Source organism: Hetaerina americana, unplaced genomic scaffold (genome assembly GCF_022747635.1).
Source record: "Hetaerina americana unplaced genomic scaffold, ioHetAmer1.1.p SCAF_11, whole genome shotgun sequence".
Lineage (NCBI taxonomy): Eukaryota > Metazoa > Arthropoda > Insecta > Odonata > Calopterygidae > Hetaerina > Hetaerina americana.
Window position 1 is genome coordinate 15,775,966 of NW_027286181.1, and position 21,023 is coordinate 15,796,988.

General features: G+C 37.8%; 1 protein-coding gene across 1 annotated transcript in view; it reads left to right on the forward strand.

Annotated features, from left to right (window-relative positions):
* Ac78C (adenylyl cyclase 78C) overlaps positions 1-21,023 on the forward strand; it is a 481,022-nt gene that overhangs the window by 192,703 nt on the left and 267,296 nt on the right. The window lies entirely within an intron of this gene.

A 21,023-nucleotide genomic window follows, 5' to 3' on the forward strand; every position in this document is an offset into this window, starting at 1 on the left:
AGTTTTCAAAATTTAAAAAAATCCTGAGTTTCTAAATTAACTGTGCTATCCATTTTTATAGCATTAAACATTTTGAGATACGTAAATATTAAAGTAAGCATTCAAAATTAGGCAGGTATATCAAATGACTAGGCGGAAACTGCCCAAAGATGACTTAACAGTCATGTGCACAACTGCAAGTTAAGATATCCAAAAAGCAATGGGAAAAATTAGCTAGATTTACTCCGCATTTGGGGCCAAACTCTTCCTTTATTTTGTATGTTTGAAAAAAACGCTTCTCTAAATTCTCTTTTTTCTACAGCTAAAAATGGATGAGATTTTATGCACTGTTCATAATTGTATGATTGCTCGTACTTTCTATGCGCATGACTTTTCAACGCAGATTACATTCAGAAGTGTCCTCTCTGAAATTATGTAGCCTACCCCGAATGCCTCCGTGGTAATCATATTTTTACGTAATGCCCAACTTTATTTTCGTTCGTTAACCATCTCAATTTGTAGCAAATTACGAGAGTTTTCTAGAATTAATACCACTACTACAAGTCTGTCTCATTAAAAAAAACTAGTGTAATAATATGGTACTCATATTGATTAATTATTATGATCACTGTAAACTTTATTTGTTTTCAAAATAACGCAGTACAAAGAAATGGAAATGCAAAGGAAATATGAGAACGCAAACTCGTTATTTTCCGTGGCCGCTTCTGCGGCGAGAGAATTATTTTTCCACAGGAAATCCGAAGGGGCGTTCCTTCTTTTTTTTGTAGAATCGACGATTTCCGGACTAAATATTGTAAAACGAGGGCTTATAAATAATTTCGAATTGCGAAGGATAAATTCTAACCAACGACTTTCAGTTAAGAGTTGCAATAATTTATAGAGTGACACTCGGGATTTATCAACCCGGACCCGGACGCCATATTATTCAGAGCGTTAACTGTGAAATTACAAATTATTCAGGATCCAAGTCTAGAGTGCACAGATCCTGTTGAATTATTTTTTATTGTGTAAGCATGAAGGATGTAGATCAATCATGTACGCACATCATAAATGAATATTGAAACAGCAAAACCGGGATAGCGGCCGTTCTTAAATCCTTGAAAATGAGAAATTGAAAAAAACCTTGAAAAGATGCTTGAAAAAATGGAATTGAGCAGTAAAACCCGAAATATTGTATAGTTAATGCTATATGGTTTTAAAATTGATTCTGAACTGCTAATTGAAAATTTAATTCTTTTAATTTTAGTAAGAATCATTTATGTGGCGGTTGTTTTTAAACTGGCGACATTCAATGTGTTAACTTTTCTTATAGAAAGGAAGGATGTACATAAAAGGAGGATTTGTCCTGTTACCCGAGTACCACGCTGCAAAACAACCACCTAATTATCGCCACACTACAAATGGAAATAAATCAATAGGTACTCGTTGGAGTGAAAATAACACAGTAGATAAATACTCTTTAATAGGAATAACTTTTATCCTCTAAAAAAATTGATACATACTAATATTCGCCTAATAATATTTATCACTTGTTTATGATTTATTTATTAACTAGATGTTAGCAATATTACCTAGGTGTGGTAACTCATAAAACCTCGTTCAGGACCTCAATACGACTACAAGCGAGGTAATTTCTGCGGATCAAGATAAATTTTTCTTTAGACGATCCATAAAATTGTTAATAATTAATAACATGTGGTCAAAAACATTTTTTAATTGGTTGATCATTTAACAATGAATGTCCATACTTCTGGGGGGCATGTACTGAACTAGTTGTGCATGTAACATTGGAAGCGTCCGGTAGATAACATCAGGGGTGCGAGGCAATAGAAATGGTTTAAAAAACATTGAAAAACAAATTTTTATCCTTCAAACCTGAAATATGCCGGTAATCAGAAACCATATAATGACTGGCCACCGTGATAAATAAAGGTTAGCAATTGGATCGAGAATATGGACTATATTTACCTCCTGTTATCAGCCGGTTACTAACTTGAAATTAGATAAGTTTTAGTATGGGTTCTCTCTTCATTTAAATTCACTCTTCATCATCATCAATAGAAAAGTATAAAATATTTTATATTTTCTCACCATTCTGTTCCATTTGTCTCCAATATTTTCATTTCTCATTGATATCTGTTAGATTATGTGTTATGAATTTCACCCTTGTCCTTCCCGTGAAGTTCTTTCCTAACATCCTTTCACCTATTTCGACCTTCCTTGGGTTTTTTTCGCCGTAGATAATGTTGGATTAGTCTATCGGCTCTCCTTATCGGCGCCAAGTATGGGCGCCTGACGTCACCAAAGTGAGTTAGCAAAGATAGCGCCCACCAGCATTGGGAGAACTGCTTTTGATTTCTGCATCTAGTAGGCGTTATTAAAGCAACAGAGAGCTATTCTCGAACTTAGAAGAGATAAACATAGATAGATATCATGTGGGTTGAATGTTGCATGTTTATTTTGAGTTATTACTTGCATGGAACTGACAGCTTTATGCCTTTTTCTAGAATACCACAAATTAAATTTCTTTCTGTATTAATGCAGCTACTTAAAATGTCTATATTGTTATTGAATTTGTATCACAAGGCTATGAACCAGCTGTATGATCTCATACTATAAGGTTTGACCACTCTAAAATCTCGGATGATTTTTTCATAAAATTCGTAGAATTACGATCTCTCTTTCATAGTTTTGAATGGATAAAACAGAATTATTGCTTTATACCTAAGGGAAGGTAATATGTTTTCGTAATTACATTTTAAATGACTAGGTTGATTTTTCCTTACGATTATTTAATGAATTCCTATATTTAAACCTTCAAACAATGCGTACCTTTCCATGAGGATTTAACGTAGGCTTTTGTGTACCGGGTTATAATGTAGGTGTGCATTTTATTATCCCAGTGAAATTATAGCGTGAAAAATTTTTGCATTTCATTTATGAAATATATGAAAAATTCAAACTAAGATTTTTTTCGTTATGGTCCAAATACTAAATGGTCCATTAATGCTCCAAGAAATGGCAGTCAGGCAACAACCAATTACAGCACGCACTCCATACTACACTTACACTCCTATCCTCAAAAATGAGGTGTGCAGACTATGTTGCGACAAAAAAACTACTTGCTAATAAAATAGCAATAAGCAATAAACTGGAAGTGTTATACGCTAACAAAAAATTTATTTAAAATGGTTTGAATCTAACACAAAGAAGAAAAGAAAAAAGTTGAAAATACTACTTCCCTGGCCAATGAGTTGAAATAGTCGTAGCAATAACGTAACGCCACATTTTAACCAATCAATAATGCCAGTAACATCATTTCCCCATCAAAACAATAAGAATTAAACCACGTATCCGCACGAACGCACAAAAAGCGGTCATGCTCAAAACAAATAGCAAAGATTAGGCAATTCTTAATGCAATAAAATGAACGAATTAGTCAACATCCGTCCTATGAAAAGAACAATCTGAATCTGAGGGTAAAAAAAATAATAATAAAGGCTACTGATATTCAATCGCTTGAATTAAAAATTTATAATGGCTTGCACAGCAACATAACCTGGGATTCGACCCCGTGACCCTCTTGGTCAGTGGCCGCAAGCTCTGAAAGAAAGGTAAACGCCACTTTGGTACGACTGGTAGAACTAAGGTAAGAAATATATATCTGATGTTAAAAAGAATAACAATTGCTTCAATAGTACGAAACACACCATGCCTCACACCCTCGAGGAGGTTTATGCGGTCATTTCGTCATGGTCATGGTGGGAGAGATCAGGAGCACTCCGCCGCGTCCTGAGAACTGGTGACGGAGAAATAGCAAGCCCGGAGAAAAATACTTCTGCACAGGCCCTCCACTTTCCGCATTACACTTGGGCCGTCTCCGAGACATGCACTTACGAGACTCTCATAAAGTCATAAAGTTTACCCTTCCCCTCTTCCTTCTTTTTGCCTCCGAAGCTTTGCACCGGGGTCGCGCGCATGACTCTGCCTGCCATCCGTCATTGTCTTGACCCTGGAGAGAGGTAGAGAGATCCCTTCCTCCTCTCCCCCATCCTCCGTTGCCCCAGCCTGGCCGTCACGCCGCCCCCACGCCAAGTTTCGATCGTGACCGAGCCGGGGAACCTAGGGATTCGGATGCGACGAGGAACCAATCCCAACTTTAAAGTCGTGCGGAGCAAGGGCGAATATTTCACAGCGAAAACGTTCCACTACTAGGCAGGTGGAATTAACGGTACCTTCGCGGCAAAGTGCCCACCTATCTCGCGGTCCCTTCAGACTTACCACAATCCCACTTTCGACGACATAAAACTACCAGAGTGTTCCCGCGTGACGTGGTGCCTCCCGCGTCGGTCGCATTTTGGGTGAATTTCGCGCTGGAATTCTGCTGTCGCGTGATTTTGTGATACGAAGTGGATACTTTCCACTTTTCTCGTGGCACTTCAGACTCTCTTTTGTTTCTCAGGACAATGTGAGCCTTAAAACCAAATTTCTCATGAAATATTACAGTCCCAGAACCCGGGGCTCGGGTCCTCAAAGAATCACGAGTCAAACGAGCTGGTTCCATCTATCTTCAGTGTGTGAACGACAAAAAATTATTGAAACTGGAGAATCCTCGCGTAGGGTGATCGAAAGGACGAAAAGCTGGTCTTGTTCTATTCGGTAATAATTTTTCACAAACATTGTGAAAAATATTGATCTATTATTTTTAAGATCTATTATTTCATCAGGGTATATCTAGCCTTTATCGTTAATTGCTATTTAAGGCACCAAGAAGTATCTATATAATTACTCTAATTAACAACTGTTATCATCTTGAGCACTCTTGACAATTTGTCCAAAAAACGACGAAAATACTGGTCCCACCGGTTCTAATTTATTTCCTCCTGCTTCAGTTTTCAGATTTCCTTAGCTTGCCTTTGCGAAGGAGAAAGTCGACGCGAGAGGGATGCAGGGAATGGAACGACAATGGATGAAAAAGAGAGAACAATGAGCGCGAGAGAAATATCGGAGGTCCTGAAGTGAAGAGAGGTGGATGTTGACGTGTTACACGTACAAAATGAATGGGTTCGCGGTGTGGGGACATCTGGTGGGTGATTGAGCATATTGGCGTGTTTCCACTTGGGCGCATCGTTCTGTCGAACGGAGCGAAAATAGAATAAAACAATGGCACTCTCCTCCCAGATGCTCTGGCCGACATTTCGAAGTCGCCTTTTGTGCTGGCCCTAGCTGGAAAAGACGTCAACAATAGCGATGACTTTCAACATCTTTCCTCCAGTCCTCAATTCGCTCCCCTGCTAGCTCCATACCCTTCGATTTACTTTCTACCTCTCTCCTTTTCTCTCTCCCTCTCCTTCTCACTCTCTTTCTCCTTCTCTCTCTCCCTCTGTTCTCCTCCCTGGAGATCTTAGTCGGTCTATTATTTAACCGATTTAAAAGCTATAACGAAACTTCCTTTGATATTTCAAAACTATTTCACTTACTGTGATTAATGCATCTGCAGCAGTATTATTATCGTTATGGGTAGAAGAACTGACAGGTTTTCAGCCAAATAGGATAATTGAGAAAGACTAAGGGAACATTCAGGAAATAATGCATGGAGTTTCCCTGCGTTATAGCTTCACTCATTGTCATTTTAAGACGCTTGGTGCGTGAAAAGCTGTGACCATATTGCACCAGTCGCAGATCTCTTGCATGCTGAAATTACTCTTTGTAAAGAGGAGTAAAATTGAATAAACTAGTTTGTTATTTCTTCAACACTCATCGCTAAAATGTAATGAAAGTCAGTAAAGTTCAAATTGAAGATTTATTGTGCAAAAAAAGTAAATCCGATAACCTAATAGTGGGTTAAGAGAATTTAGAGATATCAAGGTAGAGGGAGGAAAAGAATTGGCATATTGGATGGAATTAAGGGGGGTGTGCAGAGTTAAAGAAATGAGTTGTTGTAATATGTAGCGAGGGGTTTAAGAAAATTTTGTTTCGTTATAGTTAGGTATTTGGCGCACAGTAATATGTAATACCAGGGGCCCATCGAAAACCTACTCCAAGTTGGTAGACTATTGCTAAAAGTATTTGCCTAAAAAAGTCAATGATATGAAATGGTTTCAGGACGTTAATTACAGCCGTTATAACCTAGGAAATGGGCTCGAGAATTGCTACTATTTCGTACCTAGTTGTCACTGTTCTGCGGAGCCCTTTTCCCATTTGCCACTCCATTCTTATACAGAGCATTGAAACTTTGCAAATTGCGGAAGTTTTGCTTGCTATAGGTGAAAATAAGGGCATAGATACAAGTATTTTGTTTCCGAGTATTTGACATTATGCTTTATCAGTTTCATCTTATGCCCAATTTTAATATGTTATCTGTATTTTTTTTTCCCCCTAAAGGAGACATTTTTCATCTTATTTACTACTCGCCTAGTTGTTAAGAGATGATGTTCCTGTGTTTGAAAATGATTTTAAAGGCTTCCTGTTGATCGATAAGAACGATTAATTGATACATTGACTGAGCTTTACACTTTTGGCGTCCTAGTTGATATCTGACCTGTAAAGTTGCATGGAAATATTGCCAAACGGATTTTTCGCAATATTCTTTTCACTTACCAATAAATATGAGCTCCTCCGAGGTAGGCTTCACAATCAGTAGCTTGCAATCAAAAGTGATTTTCTGATTTATATTTATTTTTTATTTTTTTATTATATTTTTTATTTATTTTTTTATTATATTTATATTTTATTTATATATACATGTCTTGGTTTATGATGTATTGGATACTATTCTTCATGAATCGGCATATACTTTCAGCACCAATAATATATTATGCTAGGCTCATACACGAGGTATGTCCGATAGCTATCCGACCTGCGTTCATATCTGCGCATTGGTGCTATTCTACGTCATCCGCGCCGTGGCATCCTTCGAAGTAGTCCCCATTTGATTGAACCATATGCTCCCAGCGGTGCTTCTACATTCTAAAGCAGTCCTCGAACGCAGATTTTGTAATGGCCTTCAGTTCGCGCGTTGCGTTACTCTGAATCGTCTCGATGTCGCCGAACTGCTTTCTTTAGAGCGCCATTTTCAATTTTGGGAACATCTAAAAGTCTTATGGAGCTATTTCGGGACTGTATGGAGGCTGGCAAAGCTGCACAATCTTGTGTTTTGCCAGTAATTGCTGCACGAGGTTCGATGAATGCCCTGGCGCGTTACTGTGGGGAAGAAGCCAGTCACCGCTTGACCAGAGACGCGGCCGTTTTCTTCTCACGACATCACGCAATCTTTTCAGAACCTCAACGTGTTATTCCTTGTTGATCGTCTGGCTTCATGGAGCAAATTTGTGGTGCACAACACCCTCACAATAAAAAGAAATAATTAAAAACGCAGGATGGATACTTTTTGTACACACCTAATAGCGATAAGACTAGCAACCGTTTCTTGTCAATTATTCATTGAAAGTTCACCCAAGGTCCATTTTACCCAAAATTATACTTTTGTGGGAATATGGGACGCCCTAGATAACTGAAAATATTTGATGGATAACTCAGATAATTTTTATATTTGAATATCGGAGATACTGAATAGGTTTCGAAAATTTCTCAACCTATCACGCATATTGAATTGGGATTGTAAAATACTGCACGAAATATCCCCCTCCCCGTTTCTCCTTTATTCAGCTTCTCGTATTGCATTACCCGTTTCTGGATGGAAAGAACGCCTATTATTACATTTTTCCCTTTCCCCTGTAGCCCCCATGTCCCCTCCTATTTGGCCCTCTAGACCCCGTTGTTTCTCAATGTCCACCAATCACTTTCAATGTCCTCAGCAAATTTACTCTACCAAAATGTCTCCCTCTCCCAACAATATATGACACTTATGATTGGTATTCCTTTCCACCAACCTTATATTCTCCTTTCCTTCCCATTTCCCAACTTTCTATACCCTTCTAAGTTTATTATACGGCTCAGAAATACAAAAATAATCAGATCCGTATATGATTTTACTTTTTCATGATTACTTCCTTTTTTAAACTACAAGATGAGCCTTTTGGCTGTAAGAACTAGATAAATTTATGTCCAAAGGCAACTGGAAGATATAGGGAGACTCAATTTCGTCGAAAGAACTGTCCGAAATCGAGAGAATTAGAACTGTATTTGATTTCAGAGTGTTCAGCATTGATCTACTCTGAGTCAAGAATTAACCTAATTATCCTCATAGGTGATCATCTAAGTTGACTGAAATGATGATAATGATCTTTCTATCTCTTAAACTTTATGAAAGCGTTTCCTCCAAGCCCTTGTATGCATTCAATCTTGCGTATTTACATTAAATATTGTACAACAACAGCCCTTAGAAGCCATTTACTGGATGATTTACTCATAGCTATGAATTAAATAGTATATTTATATATTATCGATTGTTGTACTAGAAAAAAAATTTTAATTGCCTTTAATTTTGCTAACATTTTGTGTCCTTAAAAGCAATATTGCAAATAACTAGAATATGGATCGTTTAATGCTCTATAAGACAAAAATTCTAGAGAAAAGTAAATGTTTTTCTATTTAATCCTATTTTAATTTATATATTACAATTTTTCTATATTGGCTTTGAACAATATATTTTTAGTAATTTCTTTCTGTAAGCGGTTTTCAGGTCGTTGCTACTTTCGGTAGTAGACCATTGATTTAATTTACGGGTATACTTTCACGAGCTCACACCCGAAAAAGTTCTACGTTATTCTGTCTTGCGATTTCATAAAGCGCATCTCGCAACATTCTTGCAGTGAATGCACGGCCTGGGGACGGCTGGTACAACTTTGAGAGTTGATTTTTTTCCTTCTCGCCCGAACCCCTGAATTACTTTCTCGCAAATTCTTCCTCGTGGCGTTGTTTGCGTGCGAGATTGCGGTCGTCGCGTTTGCGAGAGAGTCGGAAGGGGAGTGTGCGATGGGGGGAATGAGGGAGGAGGGCATCAATCACTCAATGTCCCTCCACCGGAGGACCGCGCTCCATTGGACCCTGGCGGTTGCGGGGGTTCGGAGGTGGAGGGGGAAGAGGGATGAACAGAGAAAGGACTAAAGGGACAACCAAAAGAACAGGCGTCTGTTGGACAGGCTTGGTGAGGGAGGAGGGTGGTGGGAAGTTTTTACAGGGAAGAAAACTGAGAATGATTCACGTCCACTTCAATTTCGATGCATTCTAACTATTAAAGGCAGTCAACCTTAACGAATACGTATTTCTACCCATTAATAAAAATTGTTTTTGTTTTAAATTATTTCTGTATTAATGTATTCGCAACCTCTGCCTTGTCCTAAATTCACCATTCGAAAACTTCGCCCACCCAGTTTAAAGTTTATGCGTTTTACCTTCCTCTATTTCCACTCACTCTTCGCTTCATCAATAGCATGCAACCTACGCTCATCCTCATGCCTCAAAGTTGCAGTTTCGCACTAAAAAAGCACTACCCATCCCGGTTGTGCTGCAAAGTATTAAAATAAACTTCATTTTCCTAATAATGTCGAAATTATCTTCATCTGTTAGTTTTGTCTCTCTTGGTTTGAAAAAATAAATTTTTCCGTGGCGGTCTTTTGCACAGATACGATCGTTTTTTAAGAAGAATACCCGAGGGAAATGCAAATTTTCCTAGCAATTTCATACAGAGAAGAGGAAGTTTCAAGTCTTATGTTTCAATTTTTTTGAAGAAAAAAAAGGACAGAAGAAAACAATTTCATATTCAGGAAACATGGTCCCTCTGTCTCGCTTAGAACAAAGGGGAACTCCTTTCAAAGAGAGCCTGCGGGTCACACCCTCTTCCTCTCACAAGTGACCCTTTGGACCCGACCCCCTCCTCCTCATCGGGCGGGGAAGAGAGGGGAGATCCCTAGCTCCGAGGAAGGAATGGGTATCCCCTTCCGAGGTCGTGATGGGGCTGCCAACTTGTCGGCAGTTGATTTCGTGGGAAGGCTTCCTCCTCGGCCTCGAAAAGCCATGAATCTCTCAGCCGTTGGAGCTTAAAATATTCTAATGGGATCCTGGATGTCCAGAATCGGATTCCGGTCCGATAGAATTGAATCCTTTCGCTTGGAATCCTCCGACAACATGGGTGAGCTATCACTTTATTGTCAAAGTGCTCGCAGGTGAGAGAAATTAAAACCACGAGGTGTCAAAATATTTATCCAAAATGCATGTTTCAATGTTGGCAATATAGAAAATTTTCAAATTAGCTGAACTGTTGTGTTGTAATGAGGTTGTCAACTCTTATCTACGTATGATATGCATTTAAAGTATCACATGCTTGGGTTATGTAAGCTATGTTGTTTTGGTTAATGTTGCACCACGAGTCATTGTTCTTTACTCTTTCAAACGATAAATTTGAGCAAATGAATGCGAGGCTTATCGAACAATAAATATTCAGCGATGCCATGTTTAATCTCTAAATGCTAATTCCCAGTTTAGGTAATAACATTCTAAAGCAAGTAATTTCTAATTTCACAACCTATGAAGCCGTACCAATCCTCAGCTGTGGGAGAATAGGATGCTGAACTAATTCCAGTTAAATAATATTTCACTATACCCACTCATGGGGTTTTAAATTATTAGATTACGTTTAGTAAAACTTAAACTTCTACTGCGACAATCGTCCTTTTAGCACGTTCATAGAACATTGTTAAAATGGATCACTAAACGTTTTTTTATCATTTATTTAAAATATTTTGGAAAGATTTTATCATAATTTTGTAGTTCTTCGAAGCAGGGACGCTATATTTTTCATTTCAATCGTGATCTGTTGATTCCCAAGTCATTAAGCGAAGTTGGACGTGGCTATTAAAATAAACGGGAACTAGGAATGTTTATAAAGTGTGTTGAGAAGTTTATAATAGTTTGTTAATTTTAAGAAAGAAACCAAATGGTACAGCGCGGAAGTTAGAAAATCGTTATGGGGTTAAAAGTTTATGGGAAATTGAAAAATACTAGCCAGGATGAAAAATACATAGATTGATATCTCTAGTGACAAGTTTAATGAGATCATTTACCATTATCAGACATCTATAAGATTGACAAAAAAGAGCCTCAAAAAGTGCTAAGCGAATTCAAAGGAAAAAATTGCTGAACATTGTAACAAAAGCATTTCGGTCCTATGTCGGATAGGTTCAGGGAATGGCAGTAAATGTACGTAAATCAATTGGGAAGAATTAACCAGCAGTGCATAAATTTATTAATATGGATATATAGATATACATTGATTAAGATATTAAAACACGGACACACAAAGAAAGAACACTCACATACAGGAGATACATCAAAATAGACGATTCTGATGATGACGGCCGTGCCGCCGAAATGTCAAAACTACATATATGAGCATCCTTTCTTTTAATTTCTTTGTTTAAATTTCTTGATTAATGTTTTAATATATTTGTTTCGTCGCCGAAGAGCGTTCTGTTCCGAAGATATACATACATACACACATAGTACCAAGTAACGTACAGTCATGTTTTGATTGTCTAGTTCAGTTTACTAAAGTGATTTTATTAATGTGTTTTCCAAAATTTCAAAATTATAATCTTCAACCTCTCTTTCAATCGCCATTAACCCTGCATTATTTGCTATTTTCCGTTTCTATTACTTTAAAACCTTATTCAGGATAGCAATAAAAAACGGCTCAATTATTTTTTATATTGTTTTACTCAGGAGAAATTTATAGGAAATGTTGATCTAGTCCATTTTTCTTGGAGGGTCCTGGAATAGTTTAAGGTACATCCCAACGGTCACTATAGGGGGGCACAAGGGTCAGAGTTGATACTATGTGGAGAGAGGGATACAAAGGGAAAGTGAGGGAGCGATACTGATGGAAGTGTGTAGCAACGTGCAGACGGTCTGTCGTCATGTAGGATGGGCGGGGTGAAAATCACGATTTACCAGACAAAGAGCTCAAGGCATTCTTGAAATTTCACGATTAAAGACTGAAAGTAGGATGAATTTCATTAGGTTTTGTACTCGCGTATCCTTTTGGATTTAGGTTTTTTGCTGTGCATACTTAAACGTCAGGTCTTTCTTTTAAACCACAAAAATATCATGAACTCAGCTTAGCTAGAACAAATCTAATTGGGTTTTTCATTTTCTTATTTTTTTAGATCATTTAATATTGTCTTCTCCCTCCCTTGCTATACGTGATCTATAAATATAGTATGTTCATTCACGAGGCTGAAATTGCAGTATATTACAAAAAAACAATTCAGTAGGTTGTAAGAGAATGTAGAATATAATTCACGTTTGTTTTTGATTAGTTACTATTTGTTTTCTTTCTCTATTATGATTTATACAGGGTCGCACCCAAAAGTGGTAGTACTGATTTTCTCTGTCGCGAACGGAGTGGTGAAGGGGGGTCTGCCTGGCAGGGTAAGGTGGAGGGGGCTCTTAGCAACAGACCAACACCAACCTCAGTTGCCTGCGGGCAGTGAGGACACCGTTTTTAGTGAAGCAAGTTTTTTGTCCGCGTCGAAAAACAAAATGAATCTGAATTTAGAGCAACGGTATTCCTTGAAGTTTTGTGCGAAACTCGGGAAGACGGCAACTGAGACCCTCGATATGATCAAGCAGGCTTATAGGGACACTGCCTTAAGCCGTTCCCCACTATTTGAGTGGCAGGAGAAGTTGTTTAAAGAGGGTAGGGGAGCTCATTGAAGACGTCCATCGCTCCGGACGGCCGTCGACGGCAAGAACCGACACGAATGTGGACATAGTGAAGACACTGCTGAACACAGACCGACGCTTAACCAGTGAAGAAATTTCAGACCAGTTGGGTCTATATGCATCCAACGTCCAACGCATTATTTCACAGGATTTGGCCATGCGCAAGGTGTGCGCCAAGATGGTGCCGAAAATTCGCTTGTCGTCAGACAGCTCCTAGCCAAATACGGCGTTGCCACGTTGCCGCACCCTCCCTATTCTCCCGATCTGGCACCACCGGACTTCTTCTTCTTCCCCCTGATGAAAAGACAGCTCAAGGGACGACGTTTTGACTCGATAAAGGCCGTTCAAGAGGCTTCGACGAGGGTTATCAACGGCATCCCCAAAGAAAATTTCCAGCGGGCGTACGGGGAATGGGAGCAACGTTATACTAAGTGTGTAGCAACTCAAGGAGCATACTTTGAAGATTATTAAGTCGATGTAAGAGTATCGTCAATAAAATTCTTGTAAAAAAATCAGTCCTACCACTTTTGGGGGCGACCCTGTATACTTAACGTATGTGTAGTCTGAGCGTGGCAGAATGATAAAATGAGGTACATATTACTCCGAAATTACTGAGACAACACTCAAATGAAATTTATGTGTCACTTGAAGATAAAAAAATGTCAGTTTTAAATGGACTCCGAAAGATAATTTAAATAATCATAAGCTTTATACGATTGATTATTCATCTGTATCCTTGTTTAAAATATATGTATTTGAGCTTCATGTAATACTATTGGCCTTTGTAACCTAGTTTGTAACATTAATCTCAATAAACAGGTCCCGTTGTCAAACACGGAACATTGTTGTATGAGGCAAAATCGAAAAGTAAGGGCCGTTTCGTTACATTTAAATATTGTCGGGTTAGAACAAAGTTGTATGTACGCAGCCCAATCTATTGATTCTTTACCAAGCAAATGGGGTTATTGTTTTGATTGAGTAGTCGTTTTCCTGTCGGTGAAAGCAGATAAAAATGTCTGCGGAAATTTTTGCTCCAGACAGTTACGAAATTCTTGCTTTGATGCGTTGTTTGTGAGAAAAATGATCAGCTGTCCATTTTCAGCGGGAGACCAGGCCCCTGTGTCAGGTCTCTTAAAAGGTATAAATTAAAATAAAAAAAAAGAATAAAAAATGAGTTTATTTTATAGAGAAGAGAAATGCATGAATTCCTCGGTTAATATTAATTGACCACAATGGTTTCAATATTGTGTGTCATCATCAGGTGGCTAGGGATTTTTCTTTTCTATACGCATAGTGGAGACATTCCTCATAGTTAGAAATGCGTCATATGAGCATTGGTATTTTCTGTATAATATCAAAAGCTTCATTCACCATAGCAAAGCTTTCATAGAGTTGAGAAAAGTCAAAGGATAAAAAGTTTAATCAGTTATTTCTACTGCAGGCTCCGTGGCCGTGTACTCGAGTTAAGGATTGTTTTCTTTACAAATCAGGAGAGCAGTCGGTCATTTTCCCATGGTGCATTTACACAACTTAAGCTCTTTACTGAAACTCCCTCGGTGACTCTGTTGTTTCTGCATCTTTTCAACGGGCACAGGAACTGAGTTAAATCAACTCCTCGCCGAGAGCTTGCCATTTCAGCAATAGCCAAAGAGAATCGTGAGATAGTCACAAGTCTGTGCAGCGGCGTAGAATCAACACGCCTTTAGAACATTGAGTCTACTCATAAATCGTCAATTGTAAAAGTAAGAAGTGATTTGAAAGAGGATGTAGAGGAAAAATTGGAATGATATGCAGTTGGCTTTCAAGTATCATGTGCGTTAACTGATTTGCTTATCTTCGGACTTCAATAATTTTCTCTCTTCCCCCTAATATAGCCACTCAACAAATTCTTATTAATAAATGTATGCGTTATTTAAATCTAAATTTTAGTCTTTACCAATGACCGTTAAGATATTTAGTCTTTCGTCACCAGTGTTTTGTTTCGGTCCGATATTTTGCGGAACTCATTGGAAGATTTTATTGCATCTGAATAGTGTGGCGGGCATTCTGTGGCAATCCCAAGAAAATACCAATATTTGAATTAAAACTTGAATAATAAAGTTCGGAAAATAGGTTTGATTCGAATCAGAGGAATAAGTGCAAATAAAACTATGAAATTATGCCAACTAGCATAATATATTATTGTTGATATGATACCACACTCTTTGTTTCCTCATGATGAATAAACAGATTTTATTGAGAGGTATTGTAATGGCGTGGTAACTCAACATAATTTATCTTCCTACATAAAAAAGGACCAGCTACGAAAGTATGCGGCACACTTGAAGCAATAGTTTTGTTTTTCTTGAATGGATATTGGTTTAGACTTTTAGTATTACTTTACCGATATCTGACGTGATGCCACAAGACAGGAAAAATATCATGAATTGTAAGTTGGAATCACGTGCTTTCCATGACAATTGTCTAAGTTCAGCCTATATTACCACTTTTTGGTCAGTAAGATGGACTGAAGTCAAACGACTCTGAGAATTTATTGTTAAAAATATGTGCACTTTACTCATAAATTAAATGGTGAGATTTCCTATATGTGCATTAAGTTTTGAGTTTTAGGCATGTAGGTATCTTGTTACGAATTTACAAACTGAACGGTGTATACATAAGGGATACAGTGACAGTTTGATTCACAGCTTGTGTAGATGTTTAATTTGTATGCATATTTAGAATGAATGCATCGGAAGACAGGGTGCGACAACATAACTTCCTTTTTTAAAGGGTTTTTTCTTTACAAAAAAGGAATTTTAGTTGCTGAACCCTGTAGATTGAAAAAATTAAATTTTAAACAAAATGTATCAAATATAATTAATACTAAGCATTAAAAAATATGTCATTGAACATTTAAACATATAAATGGATATGGGGGGGGGAAATAATTCTGGAAGTATAACTTGAGACCTCGGTATATTATTTATTTTTTATTTATTTACACAATTACGTTGCAATTAGGCAAATTTCCTGGTGGCAACGGTCAGGTTCGGTCAAAGATAACTACTAACAACGAAAATTACATACGAACACATAAAAACAGATAAGAGACAAAATATTTTTACATAATGACACTTCCACATCACATACAAACAAACTTCCACACCACATACAAAATGCCGTCCACATCACATACAAACAATATTTTCAAAACTACAGTGAAGTTTATTACCCAGTGGCTACTTTACATTTCAACTTAAAACTTCTAAAATTGGATGGATATATCAGAAAGCGTTTTACTTTTGGTATTGAAATGAAGCCGCAGTGCATTAAAACGATAGAATAAGTTAAACGGGAAAGTGAAATATATTTGCTAAATGGATACATTCCAACAAGTTCAATCTATATGGTTCTCAGTGGTAATAATCAGTACCTAATAGAGTTAAGCAAATGGTAAACACTCGGTGCCTCGCGAAATGAAATTATGCAAACCATTAATGTGAAAGCCTTCTGTTAAGGGCTCCACGCATGATGAAGGTTTGTTTTCGTCAGTAAATAATTGGACATCGGATGAGGCCCTCCTATCCCCCCCAGCCTCCGGGGGGGGGGGCGCCAAGCGACCGTCACTTTTCTCTTGTGTGGTCCTGTTTTTAACCGAATGACATTTTCCCTTCCCCTCTTTTCTGTTGTAACAACACGTGGTGAGGACAGCGTCCCGCCGTGATGGAACTCCTCGCAAACAATCCCTCGCCTCCTTGCTTCGTCCGGTCAATGCCAGGATAGTCGTGTTATCCTGTATCCACCCGCGTGTCGGGAGATCGTTTTCCCTTCAAAAAGGAGAAATTAACATCAGAATAGCTCCATTAGATGCAGCGACACAGGGGTTGGCCTGTTTGAAATTGAGGATGGGAGATATTCCCATACACGTTGACTGCGGGGTTGAACAAGTCTCTGCCGAATAGACGATTTTCGATCCCCACATAATGATAAGCCGGATTAAAAGCTGCCATAAAGGCAAATGAGTAGTCATTCAGACTCGTAAGAAGAAATGGCTGGTGCGCCAAAATTTTCAATTGACCCGAAAGGAAGAATCTTTGCTAATTTGAAGATTTTAGAACAAACATGATTTATCCGACTCGAGCAAGTTTCTCTTTAACCCTATCCAGTTTCAGACCATTTAATACCCATTCTTGCGGTGATAAAAAATGCCTCCGATCCGCATCAACAAACCCCAACGGAGCATATGCTGGCGCAATAACTGGTGACAAATATGCCAAGAATATCTTCCTACATCTCTTTCACTTTATGATGGTGCTTAGATGCGCATGAGAAGAAATAGTGTAGGGAGAAGAGAACAAGAAACTATGAGAACAAGAAACGATGAGAACTTAAGGAGGGACACCTTTGGGATAGGTCCAAAAATATCTTCCTTTTGAGTAGATGGACGACTCTGTCTTAATGTGTGGTAATTGTTTTTAAATATGTTTCATCAATTCTATCAAAATTAATGCAATATAACTATTCTACTAAATATTGAAAGTCTTCAAAGTCACCAGTTGAATAATATGGAGATGCATGTTAATCAGGATGGTAGTAAAATACAGATCAATTATCGCAATTTAAATAATGAAAATTGAACATATATCTGACAAAGTCTATGTTATTATCAAGGGAATAAATACTGAAAATTGACGCATGTCAAAAATACGAGCGGTAAGCAGGCAGTGTTTATGTGACCAAAATACCAACAAAGGCCAAATGGTTTTCAACACCGCCTGCTTATCTCCTTCGATTATTGGCATATCACGCAGGCTACACAGCAGTGTAAAACGATAATTCCGCCCTAACCTCATCTCAAACCTCTCCGAATGAAAAACAAAACTCGGTATTTAACCAATTTGCTAGAATCAGGCGTGATATTGTGAAAGGTGAACGTAATCGATTCATCGCAAATAATAATCCTCTATGCCACCATTAATAAAATATATTTCGACCCAGGTTTCGACGATGCTTCGTCATCTTCAGGTCTATAATGTTAGTAGGTGCAGTTTATATAGTTTTATTTAAAGCAGTTACATATTAACATTATATTTTTTTGACAATGGAATAGTGCATTTTTATTTTCTGCGAATCAATCTGACATTCAACACTGCAAGAAATCCCTTTTCAATTCCGCATACTTCCGTCCTCCCTTCATTTCTTCCAAGATACCTATCCGATTCCTACCCCTTTCTCGCTTGCATCGCCAACGTTCTCCCTTCTATATCCCAGTTTTCAACATCTGATTGCCAATCAAAATGCTCTGCATCCATCTTTCCTGCCTCCTTTGGATTTCTCCCAACAGTTTGCTCTGCTCCTTCGCAAATAGCGCTTGCCTATTTTTTCCTTTCTTTCCATTTCGCATTCTGTATTCTTACCTATATCCTCATCTAAAAAATTTACAAACTACACACATCATTTTAATTTACTGACAATGTTTCCTTGTCGTAAACTTACCGCGCTATTTTTTTATCTCTGTAAAATTAGGAATTGTTATTGCTAAATTTTATCGTAAAACGTTAATAGGCATTTTAATGATGAACGCTATTGTCTATGCTACTGAAAGATAATTCATGACTATGTTCCTGAATACAACAACAAGTCAATATTTTCGATTTTTCCTCTGTGGCTTCCTCTCTTCGCCCACCTTATTTTAAACTTCGCCATTTATCTTCTCTCCCTCTCCAACTTACTTTCTCCATTCTTCGTCGTACATATATTTCAAAAGCCTCAAGTCTAATCTCATCCTCTTGCCTTAAAAGACCAGGTCTCATTTTCACAAAGTACTGTGCTCGATATTTTAGTCTTTAATAATCCTTTCTTCACATATGTACTCAATGTACCCGTCATAAATTCCCTTCTTACAAATTACTCTTTATCTAACGTAATTCATCTCTTAATGTTCCCATTACGATGCCATTTTATCTAAAATTATTCTCAAATAAAATGAACTGCTCTGCTATCTCTACGTACTGTACTCTCTATAGGTTTCATGTTTAAAATTATCTTTCCTACCTCTGCATCATATCATTACTTTAATTTCTTGTGGTCAATCTTCATCCCATACCTCTCGAATAGTTACTGTAAAGCAAACCAATGAAAACTGAAATCCCTTGTCTCTGTCCGTGCATCACTGTTTGCTTGATTATCCTTAAACTTGGGTTGATAATCTCACCGTTCACTTTTGTCCCAGCTGACTGACTCCATTTTAATGTTACCCTTAGTATACATCCTTAATAAATTTATTGAAAAGTATTGGTGATAACGAGAAACCTTACCTCAGTCCTTCGCCAATCACTGTCTATCCAAATTGTCCATCTACAATCCTTCTGCAACCTGATTTCTGCACGATTTTCGAATATGTTGACTCCTCTATTCTTCTAGTCTATCATTTCTACATTCAATGCATTTCCTCAAATGATTTCTTTACCTTGATTTCCTTCAAATATTGGATTTCAGAATTCATTTTCATTTATGCTAAATAATTTATGTTTTGCTATACCGCCTTGTTTTTGTTATTCGATGCTTGTGAATGGCGACTGTCCTTTCGGCATCCGCGCCATTTCTTGGCGTGCTTTGCTCTTTTTGTCTTGGCGTTTTGCCGTTTAACCCTCTTATTGAGTGTCTAATGACGCTATTCCGAGCAAGTCCTGCGATTAATCACCTGATCCTTGACCTTTCTAGTAGCAGCTGTAATAATTCATCGATGTGTCGCATCGATTACGCGAGAGAATAAAACGAGTGTCTCCGAATACCAAGTTGAAGGTTTTTTTGCACAAGATCCTAATCGGTCTTCAGAAGAGATTCAACTGGCAGATGTGTGCAATCGCGTGGAAAACGATGCTGCTGTGGACAAGCGTTGAAATCAGTTAAATAGCGTGCAAATAAGTCACCTATATGCTCGTCGATGTAGCTTAGCAAATAAATCTTGTTTTTTTTATACGATTCACCTTGAATCGATCATTTGTTTGCAATATTCAAACAAGATTGGTGTTCGCTTGATAACGGAGGCATCGACGACAGCGACGAATCACAAAAGAGCAAAAATAAACTTCCGCTTCGGTAACTTTCAGTGTTCTGTCACGATCAGCATAAACAAATGAAGCATACCTCTACTTCCTTTGTTTATGCCGCATAATATTTCCTTCCCTTTAAATGAAATGAATTACGTAAATGTATGATCCAGAAATGTCAAACAGGACTAGTATGAAGCGTTCTTTAAGCCTTCAGACATTATTCCTGCAGATTTATTTTGTATTTATCTTATAAATTGCAACTCGAAAAAATATTCACTATTTTTCCTGATTATAAACTGAACTGTTTCATTGTTTTTTCACTTTATGCGAGCGCCTAAGAATCCATTTAGGGTAGCTATTAACATGTTCCGTAAAATATTTGCGCTATACAATTTTAAAAGCGCACGTTTAAGAAAAAAATCACAATGTATCCGAAAATTAATTAATATATTTTTCTAATTAAGGATGGACAACCCCTTTTTATGAAATGCATCTTAATTTTTTGGGCATGTTATCTGTTGTAAAAATGCATATTAATGCGAATTATAGAGTTTTGAGCTAATCCAACATGTATGGTCCTATTTTTCGCTGTCATAAACTAAACTCTTTTTTGCATCTAAAGATGATTTTCATATTTTCCTGCTAACGCAGTAAAAGAGGAATTGGAGAAAAATAATAACACATTAATATAACCTATTGAGGGTTTGCCCATTCAGTGTCACTACTATTTGAATTTAGTTTCCGGGTTAGAAATTTCATTTTTGTAGTTAAGGATTAGTAAGATTTGTGATTATGCAATTCCCCCCTCCGGCTTTGAGGATGGCTATTAATGGGAATGCACACGTGGCTCTTTCTATAGTTAATATACCCCTATTTACTAATTACGCAATGTATTGATCAATGATCGCCGACGGCTTCGTCGGCATGAACATGTACGGTGCTTCCCGTGGCCTCGGCAGGTTGGCGCCCCAACGCAGCGTGTTCTTTGTGGATTGGCACTGGTAGTCGTACTTCCCTGCTGGCGGGAAGAATGGTTCCTGCTCCGGTGACGGCGGCCGTGGGCTAGGGACACACATAAAGATATATATATATATATATATATATATATATATATATATATATATATATATATATATATATATATATATATATATATATATATATACCAGGCCCCCAGTAACTCATTCTTGTTCCCGAAACAGGAGAGGCCCACGAAAGGACGACGCTAGGGTACGATAGACGAGATGAAAACTGCATCGAAGGAGAAGCTGAACAAAATAAAAAAATGATTTTTTTGAAGAG